Source organism: Aptenodytes forsteri, unplaced genomic scaffold, assembly GCF_000699145.1.
Source record: "Aptenodytes forsteri isolate BGI_AS27 unplaced genomic scaffold, ASM69914v1 Scaffold76, whole genome shotgun sequence".
In the NCBI taxonomy this organism is placed as follows: Eukaryota; Metazoa; Chordata; class Aves; order Sphenisciformes; family Spheniscidae; genus Aptenodytes; species Aptenodytes forsteri.
The window spans coordinates 5,892,949-5,914,554 of NW_008794444.1; positions in this window are offsets into that span (position 1 = coordinate 5,892,949).

Here is a 21,606-nt window from a genome sequence, read left to right on the forward strand (position 1 = left end):
AAACACGCATTGCAGTGTCCAGACGGAACATACGCTGTCCCATTGTGTATCCTGCCCTGCAGTTGTGTGCAAGATAAAGTGTTACATAGTTTCATGCTTGTTGATTTAATTTACTTCCAATTTAGGTGTCATGATAAAAGATGACAGATTCGCCCTGTCAATCAGATTAAGAAGAGAATAGCAAAACTAATTTGGCTTATCATCAAGAGAATAAATCTTGTTGGAAGGCTGTTGCAGTGTTTTCTTATTCATAACAGCTTCCTCTTCCAGGAGGATCTCAGCCATTACATCACGAAGGCAGCTCTGGGCTTGTATTAAGACTGTCTGTCTTTCTTGTCAGGAGCAAAATCTTGCTCCAGTCTCTCTTTTTCTTCATGTGTTGAGAGAGCAGGTAGAGGAGGTGCTGCCCCTATTACTGTAATAAATACCTGTTGCCTCAAGTCATTAATTCCTGAGCAAAACAGTTCCTCACAGCTGTGGATTCTCTCAAAACAACTATGACAAAATTGTTATGATTGCATTGTATGTTCATTTATTCAACTCTTGAGAAATCATTTGGGCAACTTACAACTGAGTCCGCATTCCAGAATGGCAGCCGAGGTCGCTTTACTTCGATTGTGCAAAGGAGCAACGCAAGCCGTGGTGTGCACAGGCAGGTCGTTGACTCTCAAAAAACCACTCGTGCTGAGCACGAGATGCTTGCCTCCATCCAGCTCTGGAGCTGGAGGGGTGTGACTCGAGACGGAAAGCTCTTGTAATGAAGGCACTGACATAGGTCCTGAAAAAGCAGGATTCGTTTCTTAATTCTCCAATAAAAGCTCCATGTGCCTCTTCGGAAAACCCTGTAATTTCTTTGGTTCGCTGTTGTACATGTTTTCCGTAGTTGCTCTTGGGCGTCTGGATTGTGACCTCCACAAGGTGCAGGTTATTTCTTCACATAGTACCTAGCACACTAGCATTTCCAGATGAATTTCAATATAAAACTCATGTTGCTGAAACTAGCTGTAAACCCAGATGTTAAATGCTAAACCTTCCCACTCTGATAAGCATCTTTTTCTGCCTAGCAAAGTGTGATATAAAAAGCTGATATTAAGGATGAGTTCAAGAAGCTGAAATGTTTTCTCACAATTGCTCTACCTTTTGCTCTGTTAACTCATTTTTAGTTCATGTAAATCCTATTTGCTAAGCTATAGTCAGTGCTCACTGGCTGCAGTTCCGTTACCAAGCTTCAGCTGTGTTGGCTTTTGAGGAAAACCTCCTGAATAAAAGCAGCTCCAGAAGAGAAAGGCAGCAGTTGATACCAACATATTTTCATTCCCATTTCTGTTTTTTAGGGCTTCTGCTTAGCTCTTTGTTTTCCTTTCTTTTTCGTTTCTTTTTCCAGCCACATCTCCTCCTCCCTTCCATCTAGACGTGAAATTAGATTTGGTTTACTCATCTTCAGAAGCTATATACTGATGCTGGTTTTACTTATGAACCACTAGGTCCCAAGCAGTGAAAGCAAGAGCGCAAAAAAATCCCCCCATGCTGTTCAACAAGTCATCCATGCAGGTCTCATTTTTCCTGCAATTCATTCTTACCCGGCACCCACCGTTACTAGTGCAATCAGATTTAGTTATGACCCGATGTATGATATTTGGCGTGTCAGCACATCAATAAGGATTAGCTGACCTTGGAGAAACCTGACGTGAATGTCAGATTGTCAGATCTGACATGGATATCACCAGAAGGCAGTCTATCGTCATTGAAAGGGAGCAGGGCTAACGATGTGTAACAACAGCTTGCTGCTTCTCACATTTTACCTCTGAGGCTGTCCTTTCCCCTCCAAGGAAGACATCATTTCCACGCTGGGAAGTCAGGCTCCCCAGGACACTCTGTAACCAGGGAAGCTGCTTCAGAGGGTGAGGCTTAGCCTAAGTGATGTAAATCACCAGCTGGAAGATCTCCTTTACTTTACCGAGAGGTGGGTGAGGTGCCTGGAGTTAATACTCTTCAGGGTGAGTGCCTTTGTCAGGAACGGACGCAGAGCTGCCCTTTCAGTGACAATGAGAACTCTGCAAATAATTGAAATTTTTATTTAGAGGATGAATCAAAAGTCACAGGTAGGAAAAAGACGGTTAACAAGGAACAGGAATTCAATATGGATTGCTTGTTAATGAAAATAAAAACCAAAACCATTTCATGTCATGTTCTGAATTAGAGATTCAAAATTTCAATCTAAGATAGCATTTTTTGATAAAAATATTTGTATAAAGCAATGACTACATTAAAGATTTTGAAATTTCAAGAAAATAATCCCTGTTTTAGCAGTAACAAAACAAAACCAGAATTCAGCCCAAATTAACAAACTTCATTTTTTTAGGCAAGTAAACCAGTAATCTGAAAAATAATGTACTCTGTTCTGTTTTCAAGCACTAACCAGAAGCTTTTGGAAATGGAAACGGCATTGTTCCCAAAGTGCTGGAAGCTTGGCATTTTATGAGGCTTATCTGCAATACAGGCAATGAACAATGGGCTGCTGAAAACGTTTGTTTCTCAGCTCCTTGCATTTGAATGCTCTACAGGAAAATCTCATGCTAAGCCCTTACTTCAACCTTGCCCTTGTAACAGTTCGGTAAAGCATAAGGTTGCCTGACCACTTTAGGCACTGTTTTCTGTCTTGTCTGCGATGAGAATAAGTTCGTGTCCTGGCCTGCGGAGGTGATGTCATTTGAGCAGTTATGCTGATGTCAGAGGCTCCAGTCTGGCCGTTGGTATTGCGCAGGTTAGGCTGAGGGCGACCCACCAACCAGTGAAGATCCAGCAATCTGGAGGATGCTCTGACCCGTCCCAGACCGAGGGTGGATGGCACAGCTCTGCTGTGGGGACACCTGAGCGTGAGGACCTCCAGAGACTGCTGGGACCACGCTCGGGTGGACCGAACCGACACACAAGGCCCTGCTCCTCCCGATGGCTGACAGCCGGTGCTCCGGGGGCAGGAAAGGGGGATGCAGAGATAACCAATTCTCTGTCACTTTGCACTGTCCTTCGCATTATTAATTCCTGTTTCACAGGGGTAGTAAATACCCAAACTCCTTCACATGGGTCCCATTCCTGCCTAGTAATTACTGTGTCTCTTTAGTCTGTTCTGACCTAGATCACAATTCTAAGAACTGTTTCTTACATCCCCAGAGCGTCAGTGCAGTAAATGGACAGCACACCTCTTACCTGACAGTGAGAGAGTAAAGCCCTCCTCACCTTCTGCATGGTGAGACTTGTCTGGTCATTTCCTCACTTCAAGAGCTGGAGCTTGCGTCCCAGGAATGACTGTGCTCGTTTGGATTTCCATCCTCCTGTGCAGGAGCCAAGACTGGCTCCTGTGTGTGCACAGGAGCACTCACTACACTGTGACTGCTGGTGTAATTCACGGTGTGTAAGTGATGCTGTTTTATCAAGGTGCTGCTTCCTGACTTCCCAAAGTTTCTGCCCAATTCTCTCCCATTGCAGGGCTTTGGTGGGAATAAGGGAGAGAAAATGGTCTGTGGATTATCAATTTGGTCTAAAAAGAGTGGCAGGGGTTTGTTGTGTTTAGTGTCTTCTCTTTCCAGGTCTGCAATGTCTGAGGAACCAGCTCACACAGCAAAGCAGGACTTGTGTTTGGTTAATGAATTATGTCCATGGAAATGTCCTGAGTGTTTTTAGATAAAATTGCCCATAACAACTTTGATTACAAAGAGACAAAAGGCCTGTTGGAAAACAGGAACCACGATACAGAAGAGATCAATTAATTCAGAACCTTTTTTGGGGGGAGGAGGCTAAATTATTTTTTCAAAAGATCACCATCTTGCAAATATTTTTCATTTGAACACCAAATATAAATGAACCATCTTTGCTGGCTCATTTGGTGCTTATGAGAGGGGCAGGATCCAGCCTCTGTGAAAGCACTGTGCTGGAGCACTGTTTTTTCCAGAGACATCTTGGGTGATTTTGGGCAGAACGTTTCTGTTTTGGCCTCAGTTTCCCTTTGCCATAGTATGGTGAGCACTTCTGCCTCCCCTCCTTGTTTCACCTGCTCAGGGCTATCCATATGCACCACGACCACTGTCTTCCAGCAGTAACATGCCACCCCGCACAAGCCAGAATGCCACAGCATGCTCCATGCACGGGGTTGCCATTAGCTATGAGTGTGTACTTAGCGAAGTGTGTAGCACAATAAAGTCCAGATCTCAGTGACATCTTTGGGCTCTGTAGCACAAATGATATAATATAACATAGAAGCAAATACATCAACCAAACGAATTGTCCAATTCTCAGAATACACGTTGCCAGATGAGGATTTATGTTATTTTTTTTCCTTGCTACAGGGTTATCAATCATGCAGCTACTGCTGTATCTGGCTTGTGGGATTACTCGGGATCTATTTATCTTGTGTCTTTCCCTTGTCTAAAGGACAGGAGTTACCTGTGGAGGTGATGCACGCTCGGTCCTGATCAGGCAAGATGCCCTGTTTTATTTCATGCCAGGCTGTTGGAAGCACTCATTTCCATCAAAAACAATAGCCTCCAGAAATGGCAGGTTGTGATAAAGGTGTGTTATTGCAAGCACAACTTTTCAGGGAAGTACAGAAATCAGTGAAAAATAAACCCTGTTCTGCAAATCTAGGTACATTCCTGCCACTTGCAGTCATCCCTGGGAGTGATCACTGCCAGGTCACTGCGTGTTCTCACGCCGAAGCCGTGCTCCCTCCCAGGGGCTGTGGGGATTTTCTTACAGTTGTGCTGTAGGATACCTTTTCACAAAGTGAAGTCCATTTGGCTGTGTAGCACTGTTGTCAAAATAATGTCACTGCCTCAGCAAGGTGAGTGTCAGCACTGTTCCCCTGTTTGTCAGCATGTAGATACACTGTGCTTTGAGTAATTTCTAAATAGGTCACAGGTTTCTGGCAGACAAAAGCAGATTCAGTTATCGTTATCTTGTCTGTTTTTACATAAATCTGACAGGCTGATTATGAGAAATCCCCATTACCGGAATGCCATTCATGCCGCAGTGGTGAGTGTATGTCAGGGCTGTCGCTGTCAGCCTTTCTTTTCAGGGTTTTGTAGAGCGATAAAAATACAGAAGACCTTGTTCCTGGCTGAGTACTGACCTGCTGCACAGACTTGTCACCTGGGAAAAACCCCACTCCTTCCTTCTCTCCTCCTCCCGCCTGTCTTTACAAACAATGTTTGAATGGAAAGACTTCTCGGCTTGTTATTGCAGTCTGGCAACCTTGATGTGGCTTGTTCTCTCTGCACAGCCATTCCTCGTGGAGCTGATCAGAAACTCTGCCAGAGTGATCTGCTGTCAGAAAGCACAGTTGCACTGAAATAAAAGTGCAGGTTTTAATGATTTTTTTATTTCCCTGAAATTTCACGTGGGGCTGGGGGGGAGAAGGAAAAATCTTTTGGTCTTGCTGAATATTCAGTTTTAACCTGTCAAGGACTAGTTTTTGTTTGTTTGTTTGTATGGTTTTTTTAGGCAAAGGGATCAAAGAAATAAAGAACATAAGTTTTAAACAGCTGCCAGGAAAACATGCCTGTTTGGCCTCCTCAATCGGTAAGTGAGCTTGTGGCCATATGACTCGGGGTTCAGGAGTGGTCTTGGTCTCATGTTCCCCTGCTCTTGGTTTTCTTAGTAGGGGATGGGTGCTCCATCCACCCTCTCTAATCTCCTGCCAGGGAAAATCCCACTTCTTAACCACCCCTCACTCTGATCCTTCAGGCTTATTGTACAGCAGGCTCTAGGTGTGATGTTCTCCCCTCTCCTGGGGCTGTGTCTCTGCACGGGCTGCCTAGTTCATGCCAATGGTACCTGGGCAGCTGGGCACCGCTCAGCCACAGCATCCAAAAGGCAGCTCTCTAAGGGCAAAGTGCTCGGACATGCGTATCTTTGACAAACTGAGACTGCAGGACTTGGAACAAAGTTATCTGATGATGTAATTGGGTAAAAAACACTTAATGTTTCCCTATAAGAGTAAATATGTATGTGATAAAATTGCACAGAACTGCTGTTCCTGGCCAGGTCCCTGCACTAGAGCTGCCAGTAGAACACAGACTATAGACTACATCTGTACCTAAGGCTTTTCAGCAAAACAATTATAAACAAAAAATTAAGGAGTCCCAAACTGTAAAGACCTATATGTTGCATATGTGTATAAATATTTGTATACACACAAGTATCATCGCCTGCTATTGCCGGAGAAAGACAAAACGTCAGTGAAACTAATAAGAGTAATGGACTTGCCAGCCTTGTCAACACCACTTAGATCTGCTGTGTAGATGTGTGTCTGCCCAAAAGAGGATAAAATGAAACAGAAATGTCTGACAGACAAAGGTGGAATACATTTAATATCCATCTTACTTTATCGTTTCCAAGTCTATTGCTGTATTTGTTGTAAATGGTTTACATTATGAAAATTTATTCTGGTTATACTTGTAGTTCTAGTCTTTCTCACCTCCCAAATTGCATCTTTACCACCGAGAAAGAAGCGTTATGATCAGGATAAACATACCACTACTTGATGAACAATTTTATTCTGTTGAGAAATGGATCATGAAAACAACAGTTCAAATCAGCTTTATGACTCTCTCGCTCCACTTTTTTTCTCCTTTGGGTGAAGGAAAGGTTATTAATCCTCAGACCTTTTATAGATAAATGGCATTCTCAGAATGTTAGAAAGTACCCAGAGCTGTTGTTTAAGTTGGTGGGTTTTATGACCTTTACATCAATGACAGTGTTATCCAATTCCAAATAATTTTCATTAAATACAAGTAACATTTTTTTTCCACGTTACCGGGGCTTCAGAAAAAGGGTGAACTCTAGTGCAGTGATAGAAAACAATAGTTACCTTCCAGAAACACGTGACAGGGCTTTTAAACTGCTATGGGGACTGTGGCTCCACTTAATCAGAGTAAAACTCACAGCAGGAAATGTAATAATTTCAGTTATTTTGTATTTAAAATTGGCACGTCCAAACGCAAAGGAGCCTTGTTGTTAAGTAAACATGCTGTTGAATCCCTGTGTGTCAGCGCAGAGCCGGGTCTCACTGCATGGGTGCCTCCTGAAAGAGATCTGCTCCAGAGGGTTGCTTGCGAATCTGCACTTCGCCAGTAAGTTGCAGGCGAATGGGTTGACCTGAGCAGCTGTCAGTGTTCAGAAGAGACGTGTGATGCTCCTGCTGTACTTACAAGCCATATTCTGAAATCCCCTCTAGCAGATGTGGTTTCTTATATTGGAATCTAAAGAATTTCATCAGACTGCTTCAAACTGCACAAGCCAAGGCCTCCATAGCCCCAGCGTTGCCTGAAAATTTCTGGACTTGTGGAAAACCCGGGGAAGTGGCAGCTGTGTACATGCAGTTCAATTGCTGGGTCCCCATGGGACCCTGGACCGGCAGGTTTCTCTATAAGGTTCCCAGCAACCTGAGTTCCCCGGAGGGTGGATTTACAGGAGAGTATGGAGAAATAGTCCTCTCTCTTCTTTTGGTATTATTTAGTGCAGTAAGTAGCTGATGCTGTATAAAAGGGGGAGAAAAATGGGCACGCCTCCCCGCTGAGAGAGCCATGCAGTCCTGGGTTACACCAAGCCACTCGGGGAGACAACTGTAGCTGCAGACACAGAAGAGAAACTCCTGGAGTCCACCAGTGCTCCTGGATGCTGTGACAGCAGAGCAGGGACCGACGGCAACACGGTCATTTGCAGACCAACACAGCAAGGAGGGTTCAAGAGCGGTTTGATCCCCTTTGCTTTGGGTGGGGAGACTCCCTTTGAATGTCCCCTTACAGTGCTTGTGTGACCATGCATTAACTAAGGAGCCAAAGGGGAGAGCAGGACAGCAGAACAGTGCTACACCAAAACCAGGGATGTGGCAGACCAGACCTTGCCTGGACCAAGAGCAGAAGAGTGACTCCATCCCAGCTGAAGGAGAGCACTGACAGTCCTGCCTGGGGATGGATATCCAGTCTGACTTTTGTTTGCTTTGGTCTTAGATTTGAGACCATTGGGTAATTCTTGAGCAAAGAGCAAAGTTTTATACATATATGCACAAGGCACGTATTTAGGTTCAAACAGCTTTAGATAAAGGGCAAATGTATTTTTCCAGTATTCTTGGGCACATCCTGCCACTTCTCGTACCTCTTCCGTTTAGTAACCATAATTACTAATATGAGAATGTACCTCTGTTGTTTAGTAACCATAGATAATTACTAATATGAGAATGTACCTCTGTGTGACCCTGGGCTCAGGAAGTTTCAGAGGTGGGATGGTTCCAGCCGGCCCCAGCTCACCTCCTGACCCCATGCCTCATGCTCGAGTACTCCTTGACTGTGAGCCGAATTATAATGGCAGACGTTACAAAAATTCAGCAGCCCAGTCCTGTGTCGCAGCTGTCAAGGAAATAATGACTGGTGCATTTTAGCAGCTGCCCAAGTAAAGGAGATAAGAGGAAAATGATCAATGTTCAGAAGTCTTAGATGTTTATCAGTTATTTCTCAAACTTCCTTGGTGTGAGTGGTGAAAATCCCAGTGCAAAATGTTTTTAAAATTATTTTTAATTTCTCAGAACATGTCTAATAGTTTATCAGAATTGGATTATAAAGATTCTTTAAAAATAATACACAACACCTTAAAGTCCAGTAAAGTTTATGCACTTCTTTAAGTATTTCTTTTCTTTATGTACTTCTTTTCAGATTTTTTTACCTGTTCTGTATAATTTAGGAGACGATCTGAGCCCTGCTGTGTGTTGGCTTAGAGCTTGTAAGGCAGAGTTATGTGTCTTGTTAATGCTCTGATTTTTTCTTGCAGTTTGCTTTGCATGTTTTGACATACTTTATTTACTTCTGGTTGTGCCCTTTCTCTGAAACGTTCTAAAGCTTTATGTTTATTTCTTGCATACTAGAATGCAATTAGGTTAAGACTTTCTTTAGGCACTTTTAATCCATACACTGCATTAAGAAGCATATATATTGGTTTTCTTCACCTGAAAGTCTAGACTATTAACAAACTCTCTATGTTCAGTGAAAAAGCCAGAATGGCTGCTAGATATTTAAGTTACATCATGATGATAAGAAACTCATATCCAAGTTTACTTTGAAAAAAAGATTAATATCAAACTGATTTATTTTAATATTACCTAAATCTTGAAAACAGCCCTTGAAATAACAACCAATTAATAATTTTCATTTTTTAAAGAAAACTTGTTTAGCTGACAACAATTAAAAAAAAAAAAAATCAGCCCAATATCTGTAGAACATGGAAAAGGCTAAACTAATTTATTTTATAAACTAATTTATTTTATCAACTAATCAGGCATGTTTGGTCTCAGTATACAGTGCTAGTTCTCCTACTAAAATTCAGATAATGCGTCCTTTGCAGTTGAATTACAGTGCAAATAGGTTTTATAATGGAAATCAGGCAATCTTAAATATAAAAGTTTATTACAAAATTAAGAAAATTCTGTTAGGGTCCATTTCCATTTGTTTCCATTAGTTGTTTCATTTGTAGGAACTGGCTTATAAGAATAAATGCATTTTTCCTGTTGTGTGGAACAAGGATATTCTAAACAAGGCAAGCCAGTTGGAAAAAGCGGCCAAGGACAAACTATAGTAAAATTCCTTCAACATCTTCAGTTCATCTTGATGTATTTACAGTACTTGAGTGTTTCTGTAAGCCCACTGGTCCGTGCAAAAGAGGAAAATTTTATATGCGAAGGAATGGCCAGCTCTCAAAGCGAACACCTGGAGATCTGAATCTGGAGACTGCCAACAGGAATTGCTATACCAAGGTCAGTTTTTTTGAGCTGGACACCGTGTAACAGGCTCCAAGGTGGTATTTTTTGGTATTATTAACATTTCTACAGCATGCGTCCACAATTTTGGTGGAGCAGCCCAAGGGTACACTTAGACCTTGCCCGTGGTGGGGAGGTGGTGAATGCCTGCGGCCCCTTTCATGAGTGCTCACTGGTGCTGAACTGATGTTCTCCATGGCATAAGTGGGAGATGCTTTTCCAGCTCAGTCCTCAACAGGCAAAGCCAGGCAGCGGCCAGACACGCCGACACGATCTCGCATTGGCTATAGCTCCCCCTTGGAGCAGGAGGTGGATGAGAAGGCAGCTGAAGGTCCCTTCCCACCAACACCCCTGTGACTGTGTGATACCACGACATAACCCGTCTGTCAGAAGATGCAGGTTGGCATAACATCCGTACACAGTGACTATGCTTTCCCTGGGCAGGCACGAAGCACAGAGCCTTTCCTATTAAAATTCTGTTCAGCCTTCAACTGGGAGCTAAGTGTGGCTGAAGCGAAGCATCTGAAAGCTGTTGCAGTCAGCTCCGCAGAGGTGTGAGCTTCCCCCACGCTCTGCGGGCACTCGGCACTTATTTATAGCTGATCCTGTAACAAGGGTGTGTGTGGGGACACATTTGTAAAAACAAAAAAAAGTCCGTAGAAACTTGATTGCGACCCTGAGAGAGAATTTATTTGTCATGAGAATCAATACTGCTTGATTTTTTTTGTTTGTTCAAGCATCAAGAGCTATGGTATCTATGCAGTATTATTATTCATGAAAAAAGATTTCCGAAGAAAATGAGAACTTTCCATGGATAATTTAAATTAGATATAGAAATGATTAGTTTTATTTACTTTAATAAAGAGGTCTAATTTCACTGCTACCTAATATTTAATATTGTTTCTCCCTGCCTTGGTTCTTTTTTTAGCCTTCCGTAGTACTGAAAAAGAAATAAATAAAGAAAAAGAGACAAAGGAATGCAAAGTAAAACAAAAATGAGGCTGTTCAGTCAGGCAAGGAAAAAAGCTATCTAAAATCCTCTGAATAAGGTCAAGCAAAACGAACCATGTCTTTTTCATTCAAGAAGTGAATTTTGCTTCAGGCATTAAAATCTAGAGCTGTCTTAAAATGTTTGAGACATACTTACTATTTTTCATGCTAAAACTGTCCCATTTTTGCATAGTCTGATTGCAATTCCAGAGCACATGTATTATTAACAGAGTTTTTCTTTGTAATTCAACCTGTTCTTTAATTTACTTACAGAGCAAAGAGACTGGATAGCTGCTATCTGATGCCTATAGATACCGATATACGATGAGGCTCCAGAAAGGGCTCATGGAAGCAGCTAAAAGGTCTCTGTTCTTGGAGGGTTTTGAGACCCAACTGGGCAAAGCCCTGAGCAGCCTGGTATAAATCCAGCGTCAATCTTACTTTGAGCGGGAGCTTGGACTAGGGACGCCCTGGGATCCTTTCCAGCCTGAGTGAATTTGAGTGGGTGATTCTACAACTACATAAAAGTCCTTTAACTACTGTAGTATTTTGGTTAGATGTGTAATTTTCTTTACCAAAAAGAAACCCCAAGACCTTTGTATTAATTACAGCCTACTAGTAAAAAATAATATAATAAACCCCTCACCCACTTCTCAGTAATCTCTCAAACAAGTTCTTCAGTACTGTTTGGTTTTTACTGAAAATTAAACAAAACCCCTTTTTGCTCAGATGCCGTACTGGGCTGTTTGCCGGTTTAACGGAGCCCATCCAGGTAGAGCAGGCTGCATCACACAGCTGTGCTGCCTGGGGGGGGGGGGTCCCCTGTCACCCTGCCTTCTGATGCCAAGGGGGGCATGACTTGTAAAGGGCCATAAGACTCAGAAGCGAGGGAAGAGGGCTGGGTATCTGCTGGGTGCCCATACGTTGTGGTGATGCACAGGAGGGAGAGGGCAAGCTGCCTCCTCTGAGGGTTGTATTTGTAATGGCTGACCTCACTCCTACACACCGGCTGTGGAGCACCTCCTCGAGGCTGGGTTAGGGCTGTCCCAGCTCACTTCAAAGCTGCCATGTTGTGGCAGATCCATCACTCTGGGGAACATTGTTCTGCTTTTTATCACTTCAATCCCAAGGAAACTGCATCTTATTTCTGAGATGAATTCATGCAACATCAGCTCCCAGCCGCTGGGCTTTGTGAAGCCTTTTTTGTAAGACCGCCAGATCTCTTCTGTGCGACCTTATCGCGTCTGTCTATTCAGATTATTGTAGTCTTGTTAAAAGATGAGCTCCTGGAGTGTCATGTCATAGTCCAGGTTTTGCCCCAGGTTTCTTTCTGGGGTTTCTGTGAGGTTTCAGACATCTGGAAGTGCATCTTGTTCTGCATTTGAAAAACCAGGGATTATTTCAATTTTCCCCGCTGGATACCACAATCACTGAATGCTGTGGTAGCTCCATGTGACGGGTGTATGAGCTGAGCTTTTTTCCATGAGACACTCCACGAGGATCATTCGCAGTGCTCTGCTCCTACCTCTCTGCATCAGCTGTCTCCAACGGCATCTCTTCAGCTCAGCTCCGAGTCGCAGCGCTGCATCCCACGGTCAGTTCAGCGCTAAAGGGAACAGCTTTGAGTGCTGACCCTGAAAATAAGAACTCTTCTCCCGGTTCAATGCTGTTGAAGTGAAAAGGAGTACAATACATCGTATCAGCTTTCATCGAGTTTGTCATACTTTTGACAGTCTTCCTTGCTTAAGTGCTGTTTCAAAGCACTAGATATTGGTAATACCACAGAAATATTATCTCAGTGCTTATGTCCCCTTACTTCTTCAATGGGACCAAGGTGAGCCATCACAGAGAGTCAGGCTAGGCTGGGAGAGTGACTTTTGCCTCCCTGGCCTCAGCCACATGAGAACTCACTGTCCAGGGACAGCTGCCCAAATCTGCCGGATCCGTCCTGTGTCCAGGAGGAACCACACCGAACCTGGGGCCAGCTGGGGTGAGATCGACCGGTGCAGGATATGGGAACAGCAGCCCCTGAGCACCTGAAATGGCCAATAAGCTTTTGTGATCGGTCACTCAAGAGCAGCTTCAGCAAAGAATCAGCAGTGTGTCTCTGTAGTTGCAATTAGCTCCGATCAGCGTGCTGGCCATATTACCACCTCTCTGCTCCCGCTCTGCTTTTCTGTCTCAGATCCACTCTGCAGACACTCTTTAGCAGCCTGCTATTTCTTCAGCAGGCTCAGGAGTGCTCCACCTGGCTCTCCCAAAACAAATAAAAGAAAAAAACCAAACCAACCAGAAAATGAACGCAAAGCACACTGAGGTATCCATGTGTGTGTCCATAGAAGGTCCCTAACACAGACCTCTGTCCATCAGAGTGAGCAGGGGATGAAAGGGTGGCATTGCCGTCCACGGATGACTCAGGGTGGAGCTGGAGATTCAAACCTCAGCGGCTTTCAGTGACAGGGCTGGCTTCCCTGCCACCTCGGCAGCGCAGTAAGAAGAAGGTGGATGGGGGAACTTCTGTCAGTCTGACAACTGTCTAGCTTTGCTGCACGTCGCCTGCACCGCGTCAGCCCGGCGTGCATGAGCCTGTGTGGGTGCCCGAGTCCCACGCTGTCAACTCTCTCTGGTGGTAGACAAGCCCATGGTTTCTCAGAGGACACCGACACTCAGCATCGATTCCTGGTTTCAACCTTTCTAGTCTCTGTCTGAACTGCTTGTGTGGGTGGATTTATCACTCTAGGAAGATGATGCTCTTTTTCTTTGTTACGTAATCCTTTCTGTAAGAACATATCTCTGGGTAACACCACAGCAGCTAATGAGTTTTTTAGCAACCTTGTACTGAGTTTTATTTGCAAACAAACATAAGTAGGGCAGTGAGCAGCAGGAGCAGAAGGGAAGGGAGAAGGGGGAAGAACGCTGCAATGAGAAAATGGGTGTCTGTCTTGCGAAGCCGCGGAGCTGGGACTCATCCGTTCAGCTTGTGGGCTGCTGATTATACACCTAAGCAATCCTCTACCATCCTCCACTTGTTTTTCCTGCCCTGTGCAGTGATGGCTGTGCCATGGGTGTGTTTGCACAGGGAGCTGCTGCAGCAGAAAGGTGACCCAGGGAGGAAGGATCATGTTCTGCAGATGTTGCTTCTCCCAGGCGCAGCTTGGTGTGCATGAAATGCAAGAACATGATCTGCCACAGCACTGCACCTCCAGAGGGGTCTCTGGGGGGCTGGTTGTCCATGTGTGCAGTCAGAAGGTTCTTAGTTATGCTCATCATTCGTAGGTCCCAGTAGTCCTGTCAAGTAAAGGAAAAATTTTGGAAAGTTGGCTTTCTGTGGAGGTGTGTGAGCTGGCTGTGAAGAAAGAAAGAGCTGTAAGAGAAGTAAGAAGTCCTCAGACTTGAAGGCAGGCTTTTGAGGGGACAGATACAGGTTAATTAATTTAAGTCTCTATAGTACTTTTGCTCTCGCTCTTCTGTCTCATAAACCATTATAAAGGCTTGCTTTAACGGCCTACCTTTTCTTTAGCAGTCACAAATAAATATCAAGACAAAAGATGACTTATTTTTTTAAAATCCTCTATCTCATCCTACCTGAGCATAATGCAATATATCTTAATCAAAACCACTTCTTATTCTTTACTTTGGGATTTTTTTTTTTCTCAGTGTGGTTGTTTTTCTTCTTTTCTGTAAGCTGAGATGGAAACTTCATTGTGTGAGAGTATAGCTTCCCATAATTCACTTAATTTCCAATGGAAAATCACACCTGCTATTGAAAATATTTTAAGAAGAACCTTTCCCAAGGAAAACATAAGTTAACAACAGAGAAAACTCTACAGCAGTGTTCTTCTCTGCACTCAAGCAGAAGTGCTTTTCAAATGTGAAATGGTTAATCCAGATACCCCCCAGTTTCCACCTTTGCCTTTCCGTGGTAAACGAGGTGGGCTCGGGGGACAAGCAGTGTTGTGTGCTCCGGCTCTCGGTGTCCGTCCTGCCGGCTGCGTTTCTGGCAGCGGCACCAAGGCTGATTTCCTTCCCCAGCTGAGGACAGACGCTCTTCATTAAGCAATGAGCTTACAGAGTGCCCTTCTTGAACCTGCCAATGGCTCTGATTAGCGTCTGCTCGTTTAAAGAGAGGCTAACTGCTCTGTAATTTCCCACTGAGTCCTGAGCCCTCTTTTAACAAGATGGGTTTTTTTGATGACTTTCCAGCTTTCACAGGTAATTCTTGCACTGGGGTTTTGCCATAACAAGCCCTCACAGAAAAGATACATATTTTTCATATGTAATTCTAAAACTTTTTGTAAGTGCCTTTAATGTATGTTATAAGCAGTACACAATTTTAACCATTTAATAGGAATTTGAAATGCAAATTCTCCATTTCCAGTTTCTAATCAAACATTTGTTGTTTCTTTAAATTTGATGTACGTTTGTTCTGACAGATTTCATTTCAATTCCAGCACATATTTTATGTGGATTTTTTTTCTTTAGTGATATGTTTAAAATAAAAATCATCCACATGAACCAGACCAAAACCCCTTAATGCCATTGAGAAGAATTACCAGTGTCATTCTCACGATTTATGTCTGCTAATTTACTTTCAGAATACGCTTAATGTGATCATTTTCTTTGGAGATAAGAGATCTTAGGAGCAAAACACAGGAGTGGAGGGGGAGAAATATTCTCCTTTTGTTTGCTGCCTACCACTTCCCCCACAGCGAGACAAGCTGCCTGTCTTTCTGCTCAAAGGTATATGGCTCAAATGAGCTGGAAAACAGCTCAATCTGGTCAAGTGAGGCTTCACCGACATGAATGAGCTCTCAGCAGGTACCGAGCTGGTATCACTTGTCCCTCTAGCATCTCCCCTTCAGCTAGACTGCAAAGGGTCAAGTCAAATTAGAGGTCAAATCTAGCGAAAGCTCAGTTCCAAACATGCTCTGCTGGCACGAGGCTGCTTGCGGACCTGCCACCACAGCTCGGGGCTGCGGGGACCTGGGGTCACTGAATTCAGACACTCGGAGTTTTGAATTCAAAGCCAGGTGATGTCTGGGTCAGTAAAACTGCCTGGCACTTAGCATGCCTGGTATCTGCAGGTAGCTGATGTGTTAATTTTACCCCGTCATTTTAATACTTAATAGGCTGTGTGGGCTGTACTAAAAATAGACCAGAAGAGCTTCTCCGGAGCAGCCAGCCTGGTCGTAGGGGAATTCAGATCTGGTGCAGAGATACTACACGACCATTTTGGGGGGAAAGAAAATAGAAAGAGCTCCATGTTTCAAGTGCTGTACACTTCTCCATCCTCCACAGCCCTGCCAGCTTTCTGCACGTGCAGAGGAGTGTTGGGAAGGTGAACGGACAAGGGAGGGCAGACAGTCATCCCCTCATGTATACAGGGGAAAGGGGGAGCAGGCAGAGGGTGATTTCCCACAAGTTACTTGAGTAGCAAAGACGAGCTCTGCCTGGTGCTGTTCTCCTCCTGTGATCCAAAAGGGTATCCATGAAACTTGAACAAACTGGGTGGGAAGGGAGCTCTGGAGGTCTGTGTCCAGCCGCCTGCTCAGAGTAGAGTCAGCTTAGAGCAAGTTGGATATAATTTGCAGGGTTAGTGCAATATTTAGTAGTTAGATATTCCTTTATCTCCCTGTTTATGCAATACCCACACAGCCTAGGCTGCATCTGAAAAACAGTGGGCATGCTTGCATTCAGGCATCATTTCAGGCGATGAGAGAAGGGATGTCCTTCTCTCTGATCCTCAGTTCTCTCGCTTTTGAAACCCCCCCGCTCTCTACCACGCTGATTCATCGGGGACAAGGCAGAACTCTTATTTGTGTGGCTGCAATCAGTGCCATAATTCATTCCTGTAACTGCAGAGCCCGGGAGCTTTCTGCACAGCAGTGAGTTCATGCCAGGCACTGTACGAACACAGATGGATGGCCTTAGCCTCAAATAGCTTTCAGGGAGCAAATAGGTTGTTTCCATCTTTCCTGACATGAAGGTCAGCAAGAGGCCAAGGCATTGCTCACAAGACAGAGAAGTCAGAGGTACACAGGGGACACCCGGCTAGCCCAGGTTACTGTCCCAAAACAGTGATGTTCAGCATTCACTTCTTAAGGGATCACAATTTCAAAGGTTTCTAAGAATTTTTACAGGAAAGTTTTGGATTTATTGCAATAAATAATGTACACGTGCCCCCCTGATTAGTGCTATACACCTTGGCTTATCCGACAGAGGTAACTTGCTGCAGAATGTAAGATAAAATGCAGCTACACACCACGGTCTCCTGCCTTGGTCCTCAGGATTGTTCCAGCCAGCTTGCTTGGCTGTCTGCTGCTTGCTGTCTGCCTGATTTCTGCTGCCTACCACCCCTGCTTGGATTATCGAACAGCTGCTGTTAACCAGGACTGCTCAGCAAGTGATGCTTGCAGCAGCTTGTCTTTCAGTCAGCAGATCCTCATCTGAAGCATCTGAGGCCATGGTCCCAGACTTACAAGAATAATTATGTAAAGAAAGATGGAATGTGTGAGAAATAGATGTTTACCTGTAAATAGAGCAGAACAACACTTGTTCATCCGATGCCGGTGCTCTGCTGCACCTCCCATTCAGTGTAGTAGACAGACTCAGTTTATATACAGATGTCCACAGGGAATCATTTCAACCTGGTTTTACCCAGCGCCTCACTGACACTGTTTTTCCTACACGTGTGCCCGGGATTCCTCTCTGCTGTTGCTCCGCATGCTCTGCGCACTGTTGCTCTGTGTCATCGGGACGTTATGGACCCTTTTTACTGGGAGCACACGGCCAGCCTCAGGAAGAGTTTGCACACCGTGTGCCAGCTGTACCCCACAGTGGGTTCACGGCAGAGGTGATAGCAGGTTTGGGGAGTTCTCGGAGTGCTGCCTGTCACAGGCAATGCACTGCACTGCCATGCTGGTGGCATATTGCTTCAGGAAAATTATTGCAGCATTTTAGAGTCCATGTCATCAGGAAATCTGATGGATATTTCTGTGTGGCCTCCTCACTTTGCAGGCAGTTGCCTTTGACAGCAGACAGGTTGTGAATTAGCACCTTTAACGTGGGAGAAGAGCATTTGAGCCTCACTGCAAGGTTTCAGGGCACAAGCAATAAATCAGATAATGGGGCCAAGGAGGAAACCAGATCAGAGACAGCTGAGAAACAGGGGAGTGTGGGGGAGATGGTGCTTGTGCTCCTGCAGGATAGAGGGTCTGGGGAGAGCGTGGAGGCACAGGTGTGGTCCGTGCTTCTGGGACAGCTGGGTATGTCCTTGCTGGGCACACATCATAGCTGGGATGGGAGAAGCTGCTCTCGTGGTTTCTCTCCCTGAGGCTTCTCAGTGAACGTGGAACAATTTCTCATTGGGCACGAGTGGGGTTTCATCCTCTGGCCTCACCAGAGAGGTTCAGGAGAGTGAGTGGAGGCAGCTGCCAGCAGCATCCATGGTGGGTCCTTTCACAGACCTCATCTGAACTCTCCCCTGCTGATAACATGGGGAAAGGGCTTTGAGAAGGACAGAAGTGGTGCAAGAGTGCCTCAGCTTCAGGAGCACCACATTGTGTAGCCTGGGCAGAAATCAGTGCAATGTCTACTCATTTCTGAAACAAGTATTATATTGCAAGCAAGACATACTATGAGTTTAGAACTACTGGGAGATGTAAACCCCCAGCCTTCTTGGTTTCCTCCATCTTAGAGCATTATGGTGGCATCATGCCCATTGAGTGTGCAGACGAATTGCAATTTATGCATATGTATAAATATGTGTGAAAAACAATCACATTTCACAGAATCATACAATCATTAAGGTTGGAAAAGACCTCTAAGATCATCGAGTCCAACCGTAGATCATCGAGTCCAACCATCCAATTACTTCATCCAGGGATTCCCAGCATTGCTGTATTCCCAGTGCTGCACTACAGTTCCCCAACAATCATCAGATGGTAAAGATAAAACAAAACCCCCAGCAAATAATTAACATTCTCAGAGCACTCATATCTGTAAGGTGTGTAAATATACTGATTAAGAAATAGTGTAATTAATGCAATACATTTGTCTGTGTGTGTGTTTAGCACACAAGAAAAGAAACGAGAAATCCTGGGTTTTGTGGGCTGGAGAAGCTGCTCAGACAATGAGTCTCTCACAATTGGACACTTGTTGGGATCCAGCCTTTCCCCCGGGTTGGGGGTCCGGGTCGCCCAGCTGAGGGTCCGCAGCGCTGCTGGAGGCAGCCCTGAGCTGCGTCCTGGGGAGGAATCGAGCCTGCTGGTACTTTGTGTTGTTCTGCTCAGTTTCAGTGTGGGATCTGGAAGAGATTTGAACCTCTGATCCCCCCAGTCCTGACATACTTGCTCTGAGCATGTCACTGCTACATATCACTGAAAACACCTTTTGTGCAAGTGTAACTCTAGGTATATTTATTATTTCAGTTTCTCAGCCTTCAGGTTTGCTTCTCACAGTGCTCTCCAATCATTTACTGTTTTCCCAGAAATCAGTGCCTGAAAAGTCTAGCAGATTAAAAAAATGTGTCCTCATTATGAGTGAGATCCACGGACAAGGCAGCAGAGAAGCAGGCAGAGGAAAGAGCTTTTGTTCAGGACTCAGGATGGCTCGTTTTCAATATACTGTTAAGCTGCTACAGCATAGCCCTGTCAGAAAATACAAGAGGCTTTCAGATACCTGTTGATGGGCTAAGTTTTGAAAAAGTTCAACCACAGAAGATATAGATGTAGCCAGAGTAAAAATTCAGAAGGAAAAGAAACTATATTTCATCAGAAGGAGCTTTACTTGTCCCCTGTCCAGTACCATGGTCCCAATGTATCCCTCCCCTAATATCTCTGAGCATCTGAGGGATATCCTTATGGAGGATGGGGTCTGGGAGGGTCTGGATACTGTGGTGGGGAGCCAGGTCTGATGTGGGAAGTCCAGCACCTCCTGCACAGGCAGTGGACACTGGGGAGCCTCCTGGCATGGGCACAATTACCTGCAATTACCTATCTCACTCTTTAGCCTATATATTTATATATATATGTTTGGTTTGGTTTGGTTTTTTCCCAGAAAATTTCTTCAAAGGGCAAAATGTTGTGTACACTGGTGAAGGTTGGTGGAAGCCATCCACTTGGTACCGTGTGGGCAGTGGCAGCACACAGAGAGGAGCTCTCAGGCACCGTCCTGGCAGCCCACGCAGCTCTGCGGGCAGCCGCTCTGGCAGGCAGCCCGGGGCTCTCACAGCACGGCGCCGGTGCTTCGGGAGAAGGAAAAGCAAAGCTCACCGTAAGAAAACTTGATTTTGGAATGTCTAGTTTTTCCTTAGAAGTGCTGAAGTGCCAGCAGTGCCATGTGCAAGGTGAGCTGCAACTAGATAAGAAAGACATTGCTTTTGAGCTGAAAGTGTTTGTGACTGTTCAGTGATTTTAAATAGCTTTGGGGCCCATAAAGCCAGTGTCTCTTTTTTCCCCACTTGTAGCTTATTCCTCTGTCAGGTTAAAGTTACCTAAAATACCTTCTTTTTTTGTCATGGGATTACCATTTCGGGCAAGACTTGTGTAGCCAGGCAAAGGATCAATATATTATAGATCTCTAATGCTATCTGCCCATGCCCATTCCCATGGCCATGCTTTAAACAGCCGTTGCTGCTGGAGACACTTGTCTCCTCTCTGCTGAGGTCCTGCCGGCACGGGCTGGGTCAGGCTGGGGATCAAACCGTGCTCCATGCCTTTCACATCGCATCCCAGCTAACCGACCACCTGTACTTGAATGCCAAGCACAGAATGGTCCATCAAACATGAGTGAAGTGGGAGTAAAAAACTTTCAAAAAGTACATTCAGAGTCTTGTTTGGCTTATAGGAAAGTCACGAGCCACGCACGTACAGAAAAAGGGTTTGCACATGCGAAGCAGGGCGTTCGCTGAGCCTTGTTCCCCAGCTGAGTGAACAGAGGTCTTGTTCTCCCCTGCACCCCATCCCCCTGCACTGCTCTTGCCGTGTTAGCTCAGTTTCTCTTAGAGGAGGAATTCACCTCAGAAAATCTAAATGAGAAGAATATGTTCTGAATCATTGTTGATAGCTTTGTACAAGATCCACAGATGTGGTGGGGATGACTGCAAGGTTGCTCCTCTATACAGAACACTTATTCAAAGAGTTTGATTAATAATTCAGAACACATTTCTCAGCTACATATCATTTTCTCAACCATTTCTTAGTGGAATATATTCCAGCACTTATGGATCATTTTGTTGCCTTTTAAGTCTAATATATTTGTAAATGAATGCTGGCCGGTTTTCCTGCAGTCTGTTACACACAGATTACAGGACTTCAGGAAGTTGGGGGAAACAAGAATGAGTAGTCTAAGAAAAAATAGATTTGAGATTACTTCATGTGAACCATTTTTTTAAAAAGTGGCTTGCTTTAAACTAGGAAAATGGAAATGTAAAGTTGGAGGAAATCTATGAATTTTTATGAATGAGAGCGGAGTTGAGCCCTCGTGTAAATGGGCATCTCTCCTCACACGTTACTGGACCTCCATCATACTACACAATCTGGCTTTACTATCTAGCCAAAGATTTTTCCAGATATAAAATTTCATTGAAAAACTGTTATGATTGAGTTTATAGTCTTTGCAAGATGAACAAGATTGATGTGGTTTGCGGTTTGTTTTTTTTCTTCTGATTTGTTGGGGTTTTTTGTTTTTTTTTTTTTAATTTAGGTATCAGCTAAACATATGACAAAACTGTTAAAGAGAAAAAATAATATACCGGTTTGTTTTAATGAGGCTGTCTCTTTTTAGTAGTTTTTTAAAAATTACTCTTAAAATAG